Raw genomic sequence first — 19,757 nt, forward strand, 5'->3', positions numbered from 1 at the left:
AGAAAAGCCTGCATCCATTTTATCACTATCTGTTGCAATCTGTCCATGTGACACTTGCTAATCTGATGCTTTCACTCACTAGCTTGCTTTCATGTGAGTCCACAGTGTCTGGTAATGTCTCTTTTTCTTCTGATAATCCTGCTCATATAAAACTCATGCGATAATTCTCCTTAAGGAAGATGCTCTCTTTCTGTTTATGTGTGGCCTCAAGAGACTACAGACAGACCCCAGAGACTCCATTCCAGAGTCTCCTCTCTCTACACCATGTCTTAATAAAGTGGCTGGAAGCAGTCTTTTTTCCTGAAATAGCACTGGAGTGTATCAGGGTAATAATGGCCTGAAATACACTGCGCTCCTCAAGAGTTATTATTCTATGTTCCCCAATTGTTGACTAAGATGTTTTTTCCCTCCTGTCGATTCCCATGGGCAGATCTCAGAAAGCTTTCCTCAGTACCAATAGTGATCTAGTTGAAGCTGTTCCATTTTTCCATTCATTGCAGTTAGTTCAGATTCCAGATGCTCAAATTTTCCATAAATTGATTAAACTATCTCCTAAAATAAGGAAATCACAGGGTCATTAGTTCAGTTTCATGAGCAATTCTTGACTAAGATCTCAGGTTAGACAAGGCCAGTTCTCTTGACTTCAGCATCCTTGCTCAGTTGGAAATGTTTCCTTCTTCAGTTACCTGCACCTTTATTGTCTTTACCTGTATCTCCTCAAAAAGCTTTTATGGTATCTAAGCATAAATAAGTAATCCTAATTCAATTTAAAAATTTAAAATATTTAGAACTGAGCCTAAAGAAACTTGACCTCCTTGTTTACTCCTGCCCTGAAGATTCTATCTCTCAGTATCAATATGAATATTATGGTGTGTTCTTGTACACATAAAATGCTTTCCATCTAAATTTTTTCCTGATTCCTGCATAGTGAGATTATCTCAATTCTGTTACCTTACTGTGGCTTTAATTTGGCATAAATTTTCTGGCAACTTTGTGTCACTCATATCAGATGAAAGAAACAGGATTTAGCCTTCAACAACAAACTCATTTTGTTATGGTAGAATTTTCTTGTGCAATGTAATAGGGGTTCTGTCAATGGGGAGAACATAAAAGGCAAAGCAATAACAGTGTATTCTTCATCATTTAGCTATGATTTGATAACTCTAGCCATATTTGTTATTTACAAGTCTTTCTTTACAGAATTTGGTGTAATAACTAACTTTCAGTATAATTTTCTTGGGTTGTCTGCCTCAGCTTTGTTAAAATTTTTCTGTACCACCTCTGAAAATGCTTGGCTCCAAAAATCATAGTTAATGATGCTGTAGTTACACCACAGGAAAAAAAAAGAAAAATTGCTGCCACTTGAATCCTTTAGAACAGGAAGAAGAATGTGTTCTTTACAGAGGTACTCAAGGGTTGGGACACAAGACATTTTTTTTATTTTTGAAGACTGCATACACATGCTTTTTTACTCACTCTCTTTCCAAGTACCCCTGATTCAGCTGAAGCTGCAGTCCTAAAATATCCACAGGGCAGTTGCCTACATATGGCAAATGGTGGTTTTCCTGAACTGCAGCAGATTTTCTCATTGGAATTTCAGTCAGGACCATTTATAGTTATTAAAGTACTTAGGTAAAGGAAAAAAGAAATAAAACTACAGATGCCAATAATTTTTATTTAAATTCAAGAATGACTAAAAGTCCAAGGGCAGTCTGCAACTCAGTAAAAAGATTACTAAATCTGAGATATGAAAAGAGGGACAGGTTACTGGAATATGAATTGTTTTTCTTGGAAATGATAATGTATGTGTTTGCCTATCTGTCTATTTATGACATGAAACATGATCCAAGCACATTTTTCCTGTGCAACATGTTAAGTGTTGCAGGGGTTTTGAATACGTATGTAATGGTTAAGTACACTCAAAAGCTGCTATTGTGAACTTACCAGTTTTCTCTCAAAACTTGTCAAAACCCCTTATGAAACAATAATGGTAATTAATAAATTGGTTTGTATAACAAGTTTTGAACCTGAGTTGAAACGAAAATGTTTTGCATATGGTGCTGAGTAATTTTTGTAACACCAAAAGTGCATTTTTGTAGCACTCCAAGCTATTTTTTCACAGTTTGATGAAGAAGACAGCGTCTGTTCAAAACTTCTGCTAAATTTATGCCTTAGTGTATTTCTAAAGCATTCACTAGAGAAATGGGAGCTCTTCTGTTCTTGTCTGTGACCATTTTACCACTCAAAGGTTATGGGAAAGAACATTATGATGGGGTAAAGAGCAACAGAATATGCAATTAAATGAAAAGAATTTCTCTCAGTGTAGCTGATTAAGTACACCATCAGGCAGAAAGTTAAGTAAACATACAGTCATAGAAAAAAAATCCTACACTGGGGGAAAGACTCCTTTGGTTCTTCTTATAAGAAGAATTGCTAGATGGCAAGTCTAATTCTCATAAGAACTTTGTTGCAAACTTTGTACTCAACATTTGGAGCTTATCCTGTCAAGCAGAAAGTACAACCACATGCAGCATGAGAGAAACATTTCAGTTTGTATGACAAATGTCATTTGAAAATGGGCTTTGCTTTTAATTTAGAACATTGTAAACACATCAGGAGAAACTAGTTTTGATCATTTGCCAAATATTGCACAAGTATTTAGACTAATAAATAGCCTTCTATAACAGGAAGTGTACTGTATATTTTATGCGTTCCCACAATTTTTAAGAGAAAGTCTCATCCCTTCTGTTTCACAGATGTTTCTAGAGAAAAAGAAAACGAGATAAAATAGCAGATATTATTATCAAAAAAGCATTTCAGTCATGAGCTAAAGATTTAGGAACATTAAGAGTACATTATAAATAAGAGTACATTTTAATTAGAGGTTTTTGCTCACTGATTAGTCTTTCAGACCCCAGGTTAAAGTCATGCCTTACTGAATAAAATATGATGTATAGTTAAGAAAATAATCATAGGGTCTATCATCTCATTATTTTCATTGTGTAAATTACAAAGTAAGGCATATTCCAGCTGTTAGGAAAACCAACTGGTCTAGTTTCCTATGTAGTTATTAAAGCATGTGGATCAGACCTAGGAATGTACAAGGCACCAAATATTCTGTCTCATGCTGCTGCTACCAAGGCTGTGCTATGCACCGAGATCTAAGGGTTTTATCTGGTAAACTTTGTGCTGGGCTCTCCCTTTTGTATCCAAAATATCACAGGAAGGAAGCAAGCCCAAACAACCTCTATGACTTTCGGGCGTGGCAAAAGCTTTCTTACTTATATTACCTTACCATCCGGCTTGAAGGGCTGATAGTATGGAACAAGCAAAAACAGTTCCAAACATGGAAAGAATATTTTTACTTCTAACCCTCCAAATAAACTCCATGAGGGGTGGTGGTACACGTTATATCAAGGAATGCATGATTATCTTATTCATATTATTTGGGTTTTCCCAGGAGAAAGATGTTCTGTGGTTAACAGAAGTAACTTCAATTAAATTCTGCAGAAATTTGGTGCAACTTTGGGAAAGGTATAGGACAGTATGCAGGCTGCTCAGCAAGTTCTTGGAATTAGTTATCAATAATGTTTTGATGCAGACAGTGAAGCATGCAAATAGTGAAAGAGCCTTTAAACCTGGATTCTAACCAATGAGTTTGAGATTGTTCAAAGTGCAAAGTGGATCAGAATGACAATGATATGAGAGCTGATCACTTTTAAGAGATGGAGCAGTATAAGATTAAATCGGCTGAAAAGAATGCAGAAATCAGGAAGACAAATCAAAGAAGTAGAATGTTTAGGATAACTGGCAAAGAAGTAATACTAAGGCCACAAAGTAGGAGATAGGGAATGTAGGAAGGGAGCAATTTGTTTTATGATGAGTTTCACTGGTACCAAGCACAAGCAAAAACATGCAGAAGGTGGAAACTAAGCTCAGTTATGTAAGCACACGTGAAGGTCTGAAGTAGAAAATGATCTTGCAGGAAGGTATCTTGTCTGCTGGACAGGCAAATGCCTGCTACAGGACAGAAAGTAGGAAGTAATTGTAGATAATGCAGACAAAATTTAAAGGTTTAATATATCTGGATTAGCATTCTCTAACTAAATTAATACAAGCATGCGGCCAAGACAATACCTCTACAGGACAGTGTAAGAATACTTTAGTAAGCTGGATGTTTTCAAATTGGCAGAGACCAAAGAATTACAACTTTGTATTCTTACAAAGTAAGGATTTGTGAGATTCTTGCTTGAACAAGGAGATAAATGCGTCTATTCCTTGAAGATCCTTTAGCCCTACCTTTGCACAGTTCTGTAATATGTCTTGGCTCTAGTTGCTTATCTCCTTAACAAACGCCCTCTGTCTCAGAAATCATTACATATAAATATGAATCCATATTTGCAATATATTTGGGAATAGTGCTGATCGGACTGCTGTCTTATGAGTACAACCAAAGAATCAATATTTACATAACTGTTGGGGAATTCAGGTGCTTATCTATAGCTATACAAACCATGCGTGTCCCTACTTAGGAACATAGGCGTAGCTGTCTGTGGATGTACCGTTGCCAGCAATATCATAGAATCATACAATATCTCAAGTTGGAAGGGACCAACAAGGATCATTGAGTACAACTCCCTGCTCCTCACAGGACCATTTAAAACTAAGTCATATGACTAGTATATGTATGGTAGTGGAGCTGCTGCAGGAGTCACTGCTATGTAGAATAAGAAATCATATTCTCAGTTCTTACTAAAAGGGGGCAAGATAGTTGTACTATTTCTGGTCTGGCTTTCATTAGATGTTAGTGTTCTACTCTTCTCCCCATCTCCATTTCATCAGATCTCTTATTTATTGCATCTTATCACTATTGTTACAAATAAAAGCTTACAGAGTCAAATTTAATATAATTGGATGATGTTTTCTTTTTATAACATGTAAAAATTGCATATATAGCCTTTGTGATTTGCTCTAGATCTGAGTTCAGCCACTACTGAAAACTTTTCCCTAATAATACATAAAAACATCAGGTAGTGGTCTAGCTATCCCTGTATGCCTTTTGAATTATGGTTCTCTTTAGGAAATATGTATTTATTATAATGACACTTTTTGAAGGAATTATTTCAGTTACAAATTATTTTCATTATCTTTTAGACTTTCTATCACATTTTGACCTGTATCCCAATATCATCTAATTAAACACTTTATCACCTCATCAGTTCTTTTTTGAAATGTCAAATTATTACAACTATTATTTTGTTACATAGCAATAAGAATTATACTGGCAAGAAGACCCAATTCTCTCTTGAAAAAGGTTTAGCTCATTGGATCAGAATTTGCATACGGATCTAACTAGGAACTTGATTTAGTTCAAAAATGCAGATAAACAGAAAGCTGTGATATTTCACATTTATAATGTCAAAAACTTGTACTGTCCAACAAAGATGTTTTTGAAATTATTAGCTAGGCTGTAGTAGTAAAAAATGTATTAATTACTTTCAGAGGATGTAATTCTTAAGAAAAGAAATTTGCAATTCCTTTGACTAGACAGTAATTTTTTTGGAGTATATTTCTTGCCTTGATTTCAGACAATTGTAGACACTACAGTTGGAAAAATCCAGTTAAGTCACATCTACCATCAATGCAAAAGAACATATTCTTCACTATTTTTCTAAACTAATCTAAAAATTACCAATTACTGGATTTTCATTTCATACTGTAGTAATTCCCTTACGTGTTTTCATTGACACAAATAAATTGTTTTTCCCAATTTAGTTTATCTTAAGCTTTCTATTTCTAATTGTACCATTTACCTATGTAAACATAGATCTGCCTAGGTTCAGTATCTTTTACTTTCCTTGCCACTTTTACATCTGTTACCCCTTTTCAATTACCTAACCTTTTAAGAAGCAGGGCTTTGTCAAAGTGAGGAACTGAAATTTTCTAAAAAATAAGAACTTTTTGTGTACTCAGATTAAAGTAGCTAAAATTCATAGTCACTTTCAAATGCAGGGGATTGGAAGTGCATTGTGTCTTTCCAGTAACATGGTTTATGAGAAAATACATCAAATCTAGCAGAAAGGCAGAGAAGGTGGAAGAAATATTCAGAATGTGGATTAAAATGATACACAAAAAACTAAGGAAATATTTATTTCAGGATAAAATAAAGTGAAATCCTGCCCCTAATGTAGTTAAAATGAATATAACCATTGAGTTCAGCAGTACCAGGATTTTACTATGTCTGTCTTGAAACATATTCAATACTTTTAAAGTTAATTTAATCTGAAGACACAGTGGAGGTTTTCTACTACTTTATCATAGAGCTGAATGAATAAAAATATCATCTTGTATAAATTGTCCAATGATAATCCAATTTCAATCATCTAATTTAAAAATTCAAATTAATAAATGTAGAGTGTCCTCTAGTGAAAATTTCCAATGTATGTAAAAAATGAATATATATTTTCTGTTAGGCAATTAAAAGTTAGGGGTTTTGCCAAAACTGTTTTGTGGTTCGTCTGCCAAGCCTTGCAAAAAGTTACTTTTTTTTGAAATCTTTGAAACACTTAAGCGTATAAAATAAAATAATTCAATAGCATTATAGCATAACAAAAATTATAGCCAACAATATTAAGGTATAACAAGGGAATTGAATCTGAGTATGCTAGGAAAGCATTTAAGGGAAAAAAGCATTTGCAAATGCATGTCATTTTGCTTGTATAATTTGTCATTAAGAAGAGAAAATTAATATGTAGATCAGAGGTGAAAGTTCAGTTTTACAGAAAGTCCTTTCCTGTATTTTTAACACTTATTAAAAGGGAAAACTGCAGGTCTTACAATCTCTTTTGGAATTTTGCTGGGAGAGGATGAAAAAGTATCCACTCCTTTGTAATAACTGTCTAGCCATTGGACCTATTGAGATCAAACAGCATGTACTTCTTTCCATTTGGCCGCATGGAAAACCAGTTACCAGTACACAAAAGAGGCCTTTCTCAGAGAGACAAGCTAAGGGAGATAACAAGGTCACCTACAAATTCCCTGAGAAATTTCAAAAGTCATTTATGACTGACAAGACCAGTATTGCAAAGAATTAATTGATCTTGTATACCTTGAAAACTTTTATGAGATGGGTTTGAACAACACAAATCAAGCGTCTGAGTTTCCTAATTCTCTTCCCTCCATCCTTGATGTCTCTCGCATGAATAGCTACACCTCAAAGCAAAGGATTTTTTCACATTTATCTTTAAGCTCTTGCAAACTTTCCATCTGAGGACACCACCTGAACTGACACTAATAGGTCATACAATGTTATTCAGATAATTTTTGAGAATCATGTCCAGTTATATGAATAACTTGTTACTTTAGAGCAGTTTATTGCTCCACTGAGGGGAAAAATAAAAAGCAACAATATATAAACACAGTACTTTGTTTAGGTTGTTCTAGTCACTATATACAAAAGGTAGCTTTAAAACTGGTTTCAGAGTAGAAAAAAATTAGCAGATATTTTCATGGATTTAACTCCTGCTATGACACTGCTTCAGTTATACTATATTGAACCACTTTTATCCAGAACGTACCTGTTTTTTCATATGGCTCATTTCTAAACTGTGGGCCCTCCAATGGAAAAACTGCAACTTACTCAATTTGCATGACTTCTGACAGAAAGGTGAGAAGTTAGCAAAAGGCACATGCTTGGCATTCCAGTGATGTCATTGACAAAATGTTGTTCTCTGTAACAAGACATGGAGAAGACACATAAGGCTAGCTGCCATATATTTCAAGACAATTTCCTCCAAGGTCAATCTTAAAAATGACTGGGCTATTCTAGTTTAAAGCCCGAGGCAGGCATTCAGCATGGCAAATCTGAATGGCTACATTTATTATAACTAAATCATTTTATGATGTGGGCAAGTGGACAAATGTAGGTGGCATCTTACTATAATACAAAACAATTTTCCACTTTTGCCCATCAAATACAGAAAAAAACCCCAGTGGGTCTGGATGAAAAGCCAGCCTACAAGTAGTTAAAAATTTCTAATCTATTCTGCATCTCATACACAAGTGTGTGTGGGAATGCTTGTAAATTTAATGAAGTGCTGACCTAAAGAAGTTTATGCCTGGCCTCCAATTAGACACTAATAAGCTAACCTTAGGTAGCATAAACTCTTTCTTATTATGAAGATGGAATATGTTAGCTATAAGCAGCCCCAGTTCCCCAACTTCATAACATTATCAAGACCTTTTTATTTTTTTTTTTTTTTTTTTTTTTTTTTTTACAAAACAAGCTTTTCCTTTTAACATCTTGGCTCAATTCCCCTCTTTTTTTGAAGTCACTGTAACCTCCCCATTGGTTCCAATGGGTTTTGAATTGAGGTCTTAGATGCGTAGCTGTTGCTAATACAGGATTAAGTATTCAAATGGTGTACAAAATGAATAACAAGAGCAGTTTATAAATTTATCTTATATAATAATCTAACCCAGAAGATAGAAGAGGACAAGAGGATATCTATTACTTTTTCCTAGATCTCCCAGGGAGTATGTGGTCATCAGTGGTTCTCCACATATTCAGGTCTAGTTGCATATTCCAGCTATCTCCTGGCTCCAAGTTTAGGTAAGATCTGGGCATTTTTGCCCCTCTATTAGAAAGGGGACAGAATAGAAATGGTTTACAGTATGCTTCACCTGCATCTTTTATGAGGTCCACCTGCATGATGCATCTTTAATGTAAGTTGTGGCCGCTCTTACTCTGTACAAACACTATACTAGTCAGTTTCCTCAGGAAAAAAAAAAAAAAAAAAGTGAACTTAACTGCTTAATTCTTCAAAAAGTGAGCTGGTATCATGATACAGAGCATTTCAACACCCATCTCTTAAGACACTATAGAACACTGTGGGGTTCTACAGGCTTTTCAAACTGACATGTCCATGAGAAAAGGTGGACACTCAAGAGTTGGATATCCAAAAAGCAATTTAAGCTAGTCAATAGGGAAATACTGAGGTAAACAATATATTATTAAACTTTTATCCAGTTCATAAGGCTCCTTAGTCCCATAATTATGAAAGAAATTGCTTTGCCACTTACTGGGACTTTTACAAATGTATTTAGAAGGTTGCAGCATCTCCTTACATCTTCTCTTTCCAAAAACTCTTGTCTTGACATTGTTATCATTAATCTCTTACCTTTGTTGTTAGTTTTCTATTAATAACAATGGAGCAGCTGGTTACATTCTATACTGGGCATGGAAAAATAGCTCACTTGATGCCACTGAGCATCTTGTAAGTGCATTTATTTTTCTACAAGACATACTGTATTTGACAAGTCTGACAGAGCACCTAATACAGCCAGTAAGAGTTTTCAGTTAGCCCATGAAATTGAAGTTTTAGCTAAAGTAAAAATGATAAAAGATGCAAAATCTGATCTTGGAGAAACATCTCTCTGTGAACATGCCAAAAGTAGTTTGAATAAATCTTTAAATGGTACTGCAATTAATTTTTTCAGTAATGAATAAAGAGTATATGTACAATCTCTTAATTGTAACTTATTTATCCTTCTATTCTCATTAAGAAAACACACATATCTTCACTTCTTGTTCACTACTGTGGCTGTTTTGTGTACTTCTGTTTTGGTATATGTGATAGTTCAAGGTATAAACATTTAGAAAGCTTGGTTTTATGATACACTTTTATATGTTTTTTAGATATGACTCTAAAAACAACACTGTATTTGAAAATTTTAAAGGATTTTCCTTCAACAGACTTAAATAATAGATCACCTGTTTGTACATCCCTGTGTACTTTTTCCTTTTAGATTGTTACCTAAGCTTTGTTATTTGAACAATGGTTTTCTTCTTCTCTAGGCTCACCTTCTTTACGTCTTTATGTCTCCTGTCATGAAGTTCTAACTGAATGTGTGACATCAGTCATTTCCATGGCAATGGACTGATGCTTTAAACATATGATTATGATGAATTCAAGATAGCACTGAGTAAAAGGAAAACAAGACTATGAGCAAGGAAGATTTTCTTAGAGCACAATGGTGTTCTGTTAAAAGGGTGGAGAAAGGAATATAAATGCTGACTACACTTCCACTTTTTAACATTACAGTTCTGCATGATGGTCCACACATTGTGGTTATTTATTTCAGATGTTCACAACATTTGATGTAACATCTGTGGCATTCAGACATTGCCAAAAGTTTCAGACATACTCATTAATCTTGTTTTTACATATCTGACGTAAGACACAGTGGGTTTTCATGACTACCTGCAGCTGTAAATAGAATCATAGAATCACAGAGTCATAGAAAGGTTTGGTTTGGAAGGGACCTTAAAGATCATCTAGTTCCACCCCCCTGCCATGGGCAGGGACACCTTCCACTAGACCAGGTTGCTCAAAGCCCCGTCCAGCCTGGCCTCGAACACTGCCAGGGAGGGGGCAGCCACAGCTTCTCTGGGCAGCCTGTTCCAGTGTCTCACCATCCCCACAGTGAAGAACTTCTTCCTTACATCTAATAGAAATCTATCCTCTGTCAGTTTAAAGCCATTACCCTTTGTCCTATCACTACATGCTCTTGTAAAAAGTTCCTCTCCAGCTTTCTTGCACCTTTAGATAGTGGAAGGCTGCTATAAGGTCTCCCTGGAGCCTTCTCCAGGATGAAAAACTCCAATGTTCTCAGCCTGTTCTCAGAGTGGAGGTGCTCCATCCCTCTGATCATCTTCATGGCCCTCCTCTGGACTTGGTCCAACAAGTTTATGTCCTTCTTATGTTGGAGGAACCAGAATTGTATTCAGTACTTCAGGTGGGGTCTCATAAGAGTGGAGTAAAGGGGAAGAATCACCTCCCTTGACCTGCTGGCCACACTTCTCTGGATGCAGCCCAAGATACAGTTGGCATTCTGGGCTGCAAATGCATGTTGCCAGATCACGTTGAGCTTCTCTTCAGCCAAGCTCAGTAGATGTATTAGGCTCTCATCACCTCTGAAAAATCATTCTTAAAACATTTCAGGTTGACCTCCGAAAAACTGGAACACAGGCAAACACTGGGAAATATGGCTGTACATTAATTTGTCTTAGTAAATTTATGTTAAGAAATGCCATAGGTTTAAAATTTAAAAGTCATAAAACTACTTCTTTAAAAAAAATATATTTCTAGTCCAGCACAATCTAATTTATGTAATGAAAAATATATGCTGTTTTCTGTAAATGACATTCCCATTAGCTGAATTATGTTATTATGAAGTGTCTTGAGTATAACACAGATACACACATGGATGTGGGTTTCTGCTGGGTCAAATTCCTACTGCAGGCTAAAGGGCTACTGGTTGCATCAGAGATTGTACTAAAAATCTCTAATGCAGACCCTGGTAAGCAGTGGCACCTCCTCAGGGGTTCCATCTTGTTTCCAACTCATCCTATACTGCATAGCTCAGTTGAAGCTATACTGACAGGGCTTATATAGTGACTGAGGAATCATGCTGTGGTAATATCAAAACTAGAAAGAAAAGTACAAAAGCTTTATTCTATAGTTAAAGATGCTATATTACTCTATGTTTCTGTGCAATGGCTACTGGAAGGATTGTCAATTTTAGTCCTGTTCTGCCCAAGAGGCAAGAATTTAAAGTACTATGGCATGTCTTCTTTGAGCTTCACTGGCAGAAAGTGCAGTATGAAGATGGAGAAAGATGTCAAGGATATTCCATATCTCTGTTGCAAGAAATATTGATCTTGAGGTCATAATTAGAGTCTGATTAACACATGGATTAAAAATAACACCAAGAACAGTCCTAATATACCTAACTGTATGAAATATGTATTCCAATGTTCACAGTTTACTAACTCTTATGAACAGCTTGGGAATTTCTTTCACTAAGCAGTTTTAAAATACTGTTTCAGAACTTGGAAACATCCCATTCTTGTTGATATTTTCACTTCTTCCATCTATTGTTAAGACTGCATATACCACAGGAAAATGGCATGCTTCAAAGACTTCAGTGAAGAAGGAAATTATCAATTTTCAGATATACTGTTAAAACTGCATAAATGTTACAAAACATCTGAAAGTTATGGGTCACTTCTGAAGTAGAAGACTGAAGAAATGGGCAGTATGAAGTGCTGAGGCTTGGACAACCAGCCCAAGCCAGAGTTGACGTGTAGATGAATCCTGTATATTTTATAACTGAAACCACTGTGCTAGTAGGTATTGTACTAAGTTATAACAAACCACTTATGCTGATGTAAAAAGTGCTAAAGCTTTGAAGTACTGAAGCCTGAAAACAGGCCCCCAGCTGAAGCCGCTAACTTGTTATGTAATCATTAACAAAGTATGTAAACTCACTAGTGAGAGATGCAGCTTAGCAAAACATAATCAGTAGTGAGGAGAGAATGTATCCAACTTTCCTTGTTCAGCCTTGTTCTAGGCTGAGAACCCAAGTATCTGTCCTTGTTAGAAACTCCCTTGGTTTCTCCCCCTGAGCCCTGGACAGGCTTTGGGTGGAATCCAACAGGAGAACGAAACCAGAAATTTTCCACTTAAAACAAAGGTGCCAGCTCTTCTGGCTTGTCGATCTCTGGTATATAAGGCTGGACCCGCTCACAGGGACTTTGGAAGCCTCACCCATGGGTGGACGCACCCCGTAGGATTTCCCCCTTGCCGGGACAGGCTCTGCAAACCCTCGCTGTAACCGGGGCTGCCCAGACACTGCGGGTCTGGGTGATGATAATACATGCAAGTGGTGATGTATTTTCCTTAAACTCCATTCTCTCTCTCGTGTAATAATGATTTAATGCATTACTCTGTTTTTTCCTGTTTGCTGCTTTAAGTGCACTATTCTGCCTTTTCTTACTGCATGTTTTCTGTATTACACTGTTACATTGGTTATCACTAGTAAAATATGCCTACTCCTTTCACTCTGGTGTCTGAGTTTAACTGATATCCCTAATCAGCAGAACAACAGTATTAGCCTAACATTCTGGCTTAGTCTTGAAAACCTGGTTTAGGTTTTTTGAAGTCTTCCACTTTATTGAGGTGCTTAGCTACATAGACCCATAGACTTTTTTTTTTTTTTTTTTTTTTTTTTTTTTTTTTTTTTTTGCCAGCTGCTGACAGGTCTGAGAAGACAAAGTGTATTGTGTTTTGCTTAGCAGATAAAACATACTTCACAGGGCATAAGGCAACTGGAATATAGTTTCACCTTCCAGACATAAAGTGACATACACAAAAAGATACTCTCTAGAAAGAAAATATTAACTACGACTCTGATACAGGTTAATTTTTGTAATAATTTTTCTTTAATTGATGCATAATTTTCACAAATTGCCAAACAAGATTCCTACATGAGATCTTAATTTTGATGATCTACAAAAACATGCCTTTAAAGAATGTTAAGAAATGAGAAATCTGAAAATTGCTGTGCTGGAAACAGCTGTTTACTGGCATTGGTGAATAGCTTTGTATTTAGTCTGTGCCTACACACATAAAATACTAGTAACTTAGTCTGTATTTTTCTTTTATTTTCACATACCAATTGCTAGGTTTGTTCTTTATCTTAAGGATCTTGCTTCCTTACATAGACAAATGGCTTACACTGGGTGTTTAAGTAGAAAAAAGGTTATGATGAAACCATTTTAACAAAACATGGAGTCCTTAGTTTATGTTGATCCCAATTCATCTATTCTTGTATACATGTGAGTTATAAAGACTGTGACTATTTAACCTTTTGCTCTGCCCTGGAAATTTGGGTCATAAGGTCATTCAGATTCTTTGACTTCAGAAGAGTTCTTAAATATGACAGAATAAGCTTTCACTGAAAATGCTTATTCAGCTTATCAGACTGTCTTAATTGCATCAGTATGTAATGAATGCAGGAAAATACAGTTAAGGTTAGAATGTAAAAGATAACTTAGTCTAATGAAACTGAATACAATATCAAAAAAGCACCCAGTGTTTTCCCCATATGGGGTGAAAAAGAATGCAAGGCATTCTTAGAAAGAATGAAATATATTCAGTAGATCTCTGCATGACAATCATAAGACTAAAAAGGAAAAGCAATGAACATAAATATGTTTTATATCATAACAGCTTAAAATTCATCTTCACAGTGATTTGTGCATAATGCATCATATTTTTCAAGCAGAAACTATGCAACATTTTCTTCAAAAATGCTGCAGCTTTTAGCAGAAAGGTAAGCAATATCTTAAACTACACATATTACCTACAGTACATCCACAGTAAGCTCAGTTATTGTGTTTAGACATAAACCACCTAGAAAAAAAAAAGAAAAAGAAATTAGCTGAACAGAAGGAGAATGTAATTATGCCATTCAGAAACGTAATATACATCTTAACTCCCAGCTTGTTCATGAACAGTAATAAAGAATTACATCTGAGAAAAACAGTCTGTGAAGTGTTGTTGATTTTTCTACAACATTTTATAACTTGAGCATAAAAAAACAGGTTTCTCTTAGCCCTAGTAGGGACCTGGATTTCATGACAAATGTATTGCCTTTAAACAGCACAGGGTTTCTTGGTAAGTTCTTTCCACTAGAAATCACATTAAATCAGGACAGAAGCATTAAAATATTTTTCATCTCCTGACTGTAATGATGACAGTAATTTTTAATTTGTTTCATTGAGAGTTCTACTGAAATGTCCTTTATTATTTTAATACAAAAACTTTCAAACAAAATGTTACTCAGATGAATTGCCCCTTTATTTCACCAAATGCTTGTTTGGACAGAAACCAAGTCTTTGCATTTAGATATGGTTTTTATTAAGTTAGTAATTCTTTGTCCAAAATGCTTCCTTCTCTGGGCTAATACCTAGTTCTATTTCATTCTCCCCTATAGCATAGATTTGACAGGATTGTTTTACTGCCTCCTTAGCAACAGCCCAGATGATGGCTTTTCACCACACATAAAGGCACCCTGATAAAATTGGGAAATCCATTTTCTACTAGAACTTTGTATCAACTATCTTAAATCAAATGCCAATTACATCAGTAGTGTTCTACCTGGTTTCAGTGTTTCTTGTGCAGCTTTCACTGACCCCCCATATACTATATGAGAGCTTGCCTTTCAGTTGTCAAAGCAAAGATCCTCTAAGATACAGTTAATAATGTTGGCTCTGGCATTCTTCAAAAGGATAGAGAGATGGGAGTACGGCTTCCTACAAAGTCTTGTCTAGAAGCCTGACTGTGAAGAAAATAAATGATTTTAACAATATTTAGAAAAAGCTGAACAGGGTACATTCACGGTATGAAAAGTATTCAGTAATGTTGCACTTTGGTTGCAGATTGCCTGAATGCATAGTTATTTAACTGAGTCTGTAAATGTTCTGCTGAGCTACTTTAAAAACACAAGAAGGCTTTTAAAAGCTTTAGCAAAAGGACACATATCAGCATCCAAGGAGTTGTAGTTAGATAAAATTACCTCAAGTTTTAGGAATCTTGACTGTTGGTCGATTCTGTTTCCACTGTCTTTGCTTACATCTAGCTCCACAGAAATAAATACCTTTATTTCATCCCCTTTTTGGGATAAACTGTATGCCCTGCCTCAAAACAAAACATTCTATATATTTACTAAATATCTGCCCAATTCCTGTTATAAATACCTAACGCCCTCCTTAGGCTCTGATCTTCCAGTATTACATGGTTGTAGCTCCGTGGCAACTACTGCCAGTTTACCCATGCAACAGACCTTGCTCAGGCACCTTTATGTTCCTGCAATTGTTTTAGCATGCTGCCTTGTTTGCGATCTGCAGAAAATGGGCAGACAGCTTGGTTGTTTCTACCTTCCATGTTTGGAAGTAGGATTTTAAGAAGTCCTTTGAGTAATTGGCTCACATATGCCAGGCGCTTGCCTGCTATATCAATCCAATGCAGTTGTGGCTATTTTCAAGATATGAGACTATATGCACAAATAAATGGGGTCAACATGAATGCAAGGACAAAGTGCTTTGAGGCATGAGTGACATAGGTACATTTTTAATAACACGCGTTGGAACCAGGTAACAAGTGCCATGTAAGCAAACTTGCAAGCATTCCCAAGTAGACTGAGTTTAGTAAGAATAATTTCTGAAGAGAAAAAGTAAACAATCTAAGGAAACAGCTGCCTGTGAAACATACTGAGCAGGCATGGTGCCAGAAAGGGAACATGCTGTGTGTGCTGCATGCTTATTAATACTACATAACAACGAGGGACTTTTCTTCAGCAGTATCAGTGTTAAAAGAAGAGCAAAAAGGCTTCAAAGAAAAAGTTAAAAAACGCAAGTGTGATCAAGGGATAACATAATAATCGGTATAATTCATTAATAAAAAGCACGTATGTGAAAATTAGAAAAGACAAAAACTCCTGGCAGGTGGAGTGAAATTGAAACCTTTATAAACCAACTTAGAGAAGAGGTAGCTAATGGATTTCATTCTCAGATACCAAGAGTCACTTTACAGAGACAATTAATTTCCAACTTGCAAGAAAGACAAGTGATTTAGCTTGAAAAGCCAAAATTTGGTGCTCCATTTTTTCCCTTAAACATGTTCCCTTTTCACTTTAGTTACACACTGCCACTGATTTGCTCATCCAGGAAAAACAAACTGTTTGTTACACCTTATCTACATGCACAATGTAAGAAAATCAAAGCAACTTAGAATTAGGTGAGATTCCTTCTTGTCCTTACTCCGTCTTCATTGTACATACTGTGTAGACCTTTTCACTGTTACCTGTAAAGTCGCATATTGGTATGAATACCACACATGCAATTATTTTTCTGTCTCCTTTGAAATGATGTATTAATATTTTTAGTAATACTAGATGCCTAACTGAACAAGTACTTTCACACTTCTTCATTTTTAAGTACCTTATTTAGATCTTAAACTTAGAGGCCACACTCCTCCATTATACTTAATTAAGTCAGATTGTTGCTCTAGAAAGTGAATCATGGCAGGTGCCTTGCACTGAATCATGTTGAATAATGTTCTGAAGAAACTTCCCTCCACTAACCATGTAGGCAGTCTCCCAACTTCTGCACCTACACACTGTGCTAAGTTGAAACACTACTGCATCAAAAACACAGAAAAAGGCTCCCCCAATCCCCCTCCCTTCAAACTGTATTTTAAAACAAAAGCCGTGAGCAAAGCTAAAATAGGTGCTGCGCATTTTCCTTTCCAGTCTCAGCCCTGTACATTGTGAGAACCTGCAGCCTGATGTGAATGGGCTTTCCACGGTAATTCCAAATGTAAAATTAAGAAGGACCTTCAAGATTTTTCTCTTGGATTAGATTATGATTGAGTGACCATATTAAAAGTAACAGCTGAGTGCAGTGAATTGCTGAGCTATTCTCCACCTACACCAGTTCTATTTTCATTCATGATAACACTGCTTCTTTGGGTATAAGGGAGGCTGAGTCAAGATTTATACAGTTGTGCTAAATCAATTTATTTTACCCATCACACAGTATCAATATTTGGATTTCTGTGTGCAGCAACAATCAGGTTACGTATGTCATATTTTTTAGGTAGTTACTTAACAGTACTGTTTCAGTTGCCCCATTTTTTTCTTCTTGTTAGGATATGTTTTAAAATAATAATCTGCATGTCAATATACTTTCCCTCTGTAACTAAATGTGCTTTCCATGTACAGCTGACTTTAAAGCTGTGTTGTTAGAACTAAACTACATTGAAAAAAACAGGGAGCAAGAGAATATGGAAAACTCTGCTTTCACCAAGAGTCCTGATTCATACTTGAACATCAGTCCAGTGGAACTGAATATACAGTACTATAAAATACACTGTAGTATTAAAGTACCAAAATAAAACACATTTAGGAGTGTCATGTAGTTCTATGCATGGTATGCTCTTTAAGGGAGACACAGTTCAAAGAACAAAATGACCCACTATAGCAGGCATCTTTATGTCTCTTGTTGCCAAAAATTTAAAATTTAATTTAAAAAAACCCCATTGCTCTATAGACTGCAAAAATCTTCAGGAGCTTTGTTATGTTACTAAGATGGCTATATTACCACTCTTAACCATTCTGTATTCAAGAATTACTAAAAACGTCATTGGAAAGAAAACTTTTTATCTAGGTGTAAACATGCCCTAGCAACATAGATGTGGAAAACTGCAGAAAAAGTGAACAGAAATTAAATTTTATTTTCACTTCTTATGCTAAGAAAGTAAAATCAAACAGTGATGGTGTAAAAGTCAAGTGTACTTCTAAAATGCTTCCAGCTTTAACCATGATTGTGTATGTTTTGTAGAACAGATATGAGGCTTGATTCCATATGCTGACCTCTGTTCAGGAAACTTCACTAGTCTTTGAGTCTGGGAACCATTGCAAATGACACTGTACTGTACTAGTACTGTAGGGAATCTAAATCTAGTTCTGCTTCTAATATCTTTTACCTATTTCTGTGTCTTTTAGAATAGTGCCGTCTCTCTGTTTCTATTGACATATCTGGGTATGATCTTTCAAAATTTGTTCTCATAAAATAAAATGTTCTTCAGCTGTGAACAAAACTTCCAGGATGGGCATTCTTTATTCCTTTCTGCTGAAAAAGTCTTTAGCATACTGCAGGCACTGGAACAGGCTGTTAATCACAAGCTATAGTCTTGTTTAAATAGTAAAACATAATAAATGTAAGGTGATAGTCTGCCTGTTCCTTCCCTTCCCATTTGCCCTTCATGGTGCTCTCTATGAACAAATAGGGCATTATTTTTAGACTTTCATTTCTCCAGAAGGAAGGCAGTGGAGGAGCTGCTGAGCAACTGCACAGAGAGGAATGCGGTAGCTAGCTCTCCCAAATGACAACCAAAATGACTCCACCCGAGCCCCCGCTCAGAAGCAGTGCAGCTCTATCCCTCTGATTAAGTAACACCGAGTTTTGAAAGATAGGGGTGGCTCAAAGGCATGTTTTCAATTCTCAAGGCCTGATTCTTTGAAGCTATGACAGCCTTTCCCAAGTCCTGTGTAAGGAATCAAGTGAACTTCTTATATCTAATATACATACATATACTCTGGCCCCACTAAAGGTTATGGTATTGACACCTGGATTGATGAAATTGTGCCATCCTTTTCAAACAGGTCATAGTGGTTGTGTAATATGTGAATTTGCAACTAAAGACGGCAACTACCTCCCACCTCCACCCTTACTGCTTATACAGTTTGACTTGCTTCATGCTGGTACATCCGCCAGTGTGGATGGAGCGTGAGCAGAAACCACGGCTGTGTTCTTACACAACTAAACCCAGCTTGGAATACCAAACCGTTAGTTTCATCCTGACTTTTGCAAAGCAACGGTAAATCTGGGTGCTCAAAAAGAGTTCAGTGGATTTAGAGAGGGGGAAGCGATGCGAGCAGCTTCTTATGTTAGTGTGCAGAGCCAGGTGCTCCCTGGTTTACAATACTCTCTGTGGTTACTTCATGTCAGCGCTGATGCCGCCGCTGAGCCTGGGCACGGCTGTGACACTTGAGCAGACGCAGGCGGAGAGGAGTTCAGGTTCATTCCTTCTGGTACCACCTCACACAGTGCAACAAAGCCTGGGCATGTTGCCTTTAAGATGGGACCCAGATGAGTTCACCACAAGTAAAGTGCTGCGTAACTTACAGCACCGTCAAGAATTCTGAACAGAACTAAAGAGCAGTTTGTACCAACGAGAAACTTCAGCACGCACGGCTCTATTTCAAGCTGCGTGTGAAAAATTCCAGCTCTCTTCTGGCTGCCGAGCCTTTTCGCACCGCGGGCGGCAGGCAGAGCGGGGGCCGGCCCG

At 36.4% G+C, this 19,757-nt stretch overlaps 1 long non-coding RNA gene across 1 annotated transcript; it reads right to left on the minus strand.

The window, feature by feature from the left end:
* Positions 1-222: 222 nt before the first annotated feature.
* Positions 223-19,734, minus strand: LOC113490056. The gene is made up of 3 exons (XR_003400141.1): positions 19,272-19,734; positions 7,640-7,730; positions 223-552 (listed from the first exon to the last, which is right to left on the minus strand). It is a non-coding gene; the product is annotated as an uncharacterized LOC113490056 (long non-coding RNA).
* Positions 19,735-19,757: the final 23 nt, after the last annotated feature.

The sequence above is a fragment of the Athene cunicularia genome, assembly GCF_003259725.1.
Source record: "Athene cunicularia isolate RWA chromosome Z unlocalized genomic scaffold, athCun1 chrZ_part2, whole genome shotgun sequence".
NCBI lineage: Eukaryota > Metazoa > Chordata > Aves > Strigiformes > Strigidae > Athene > Athene cunicularia.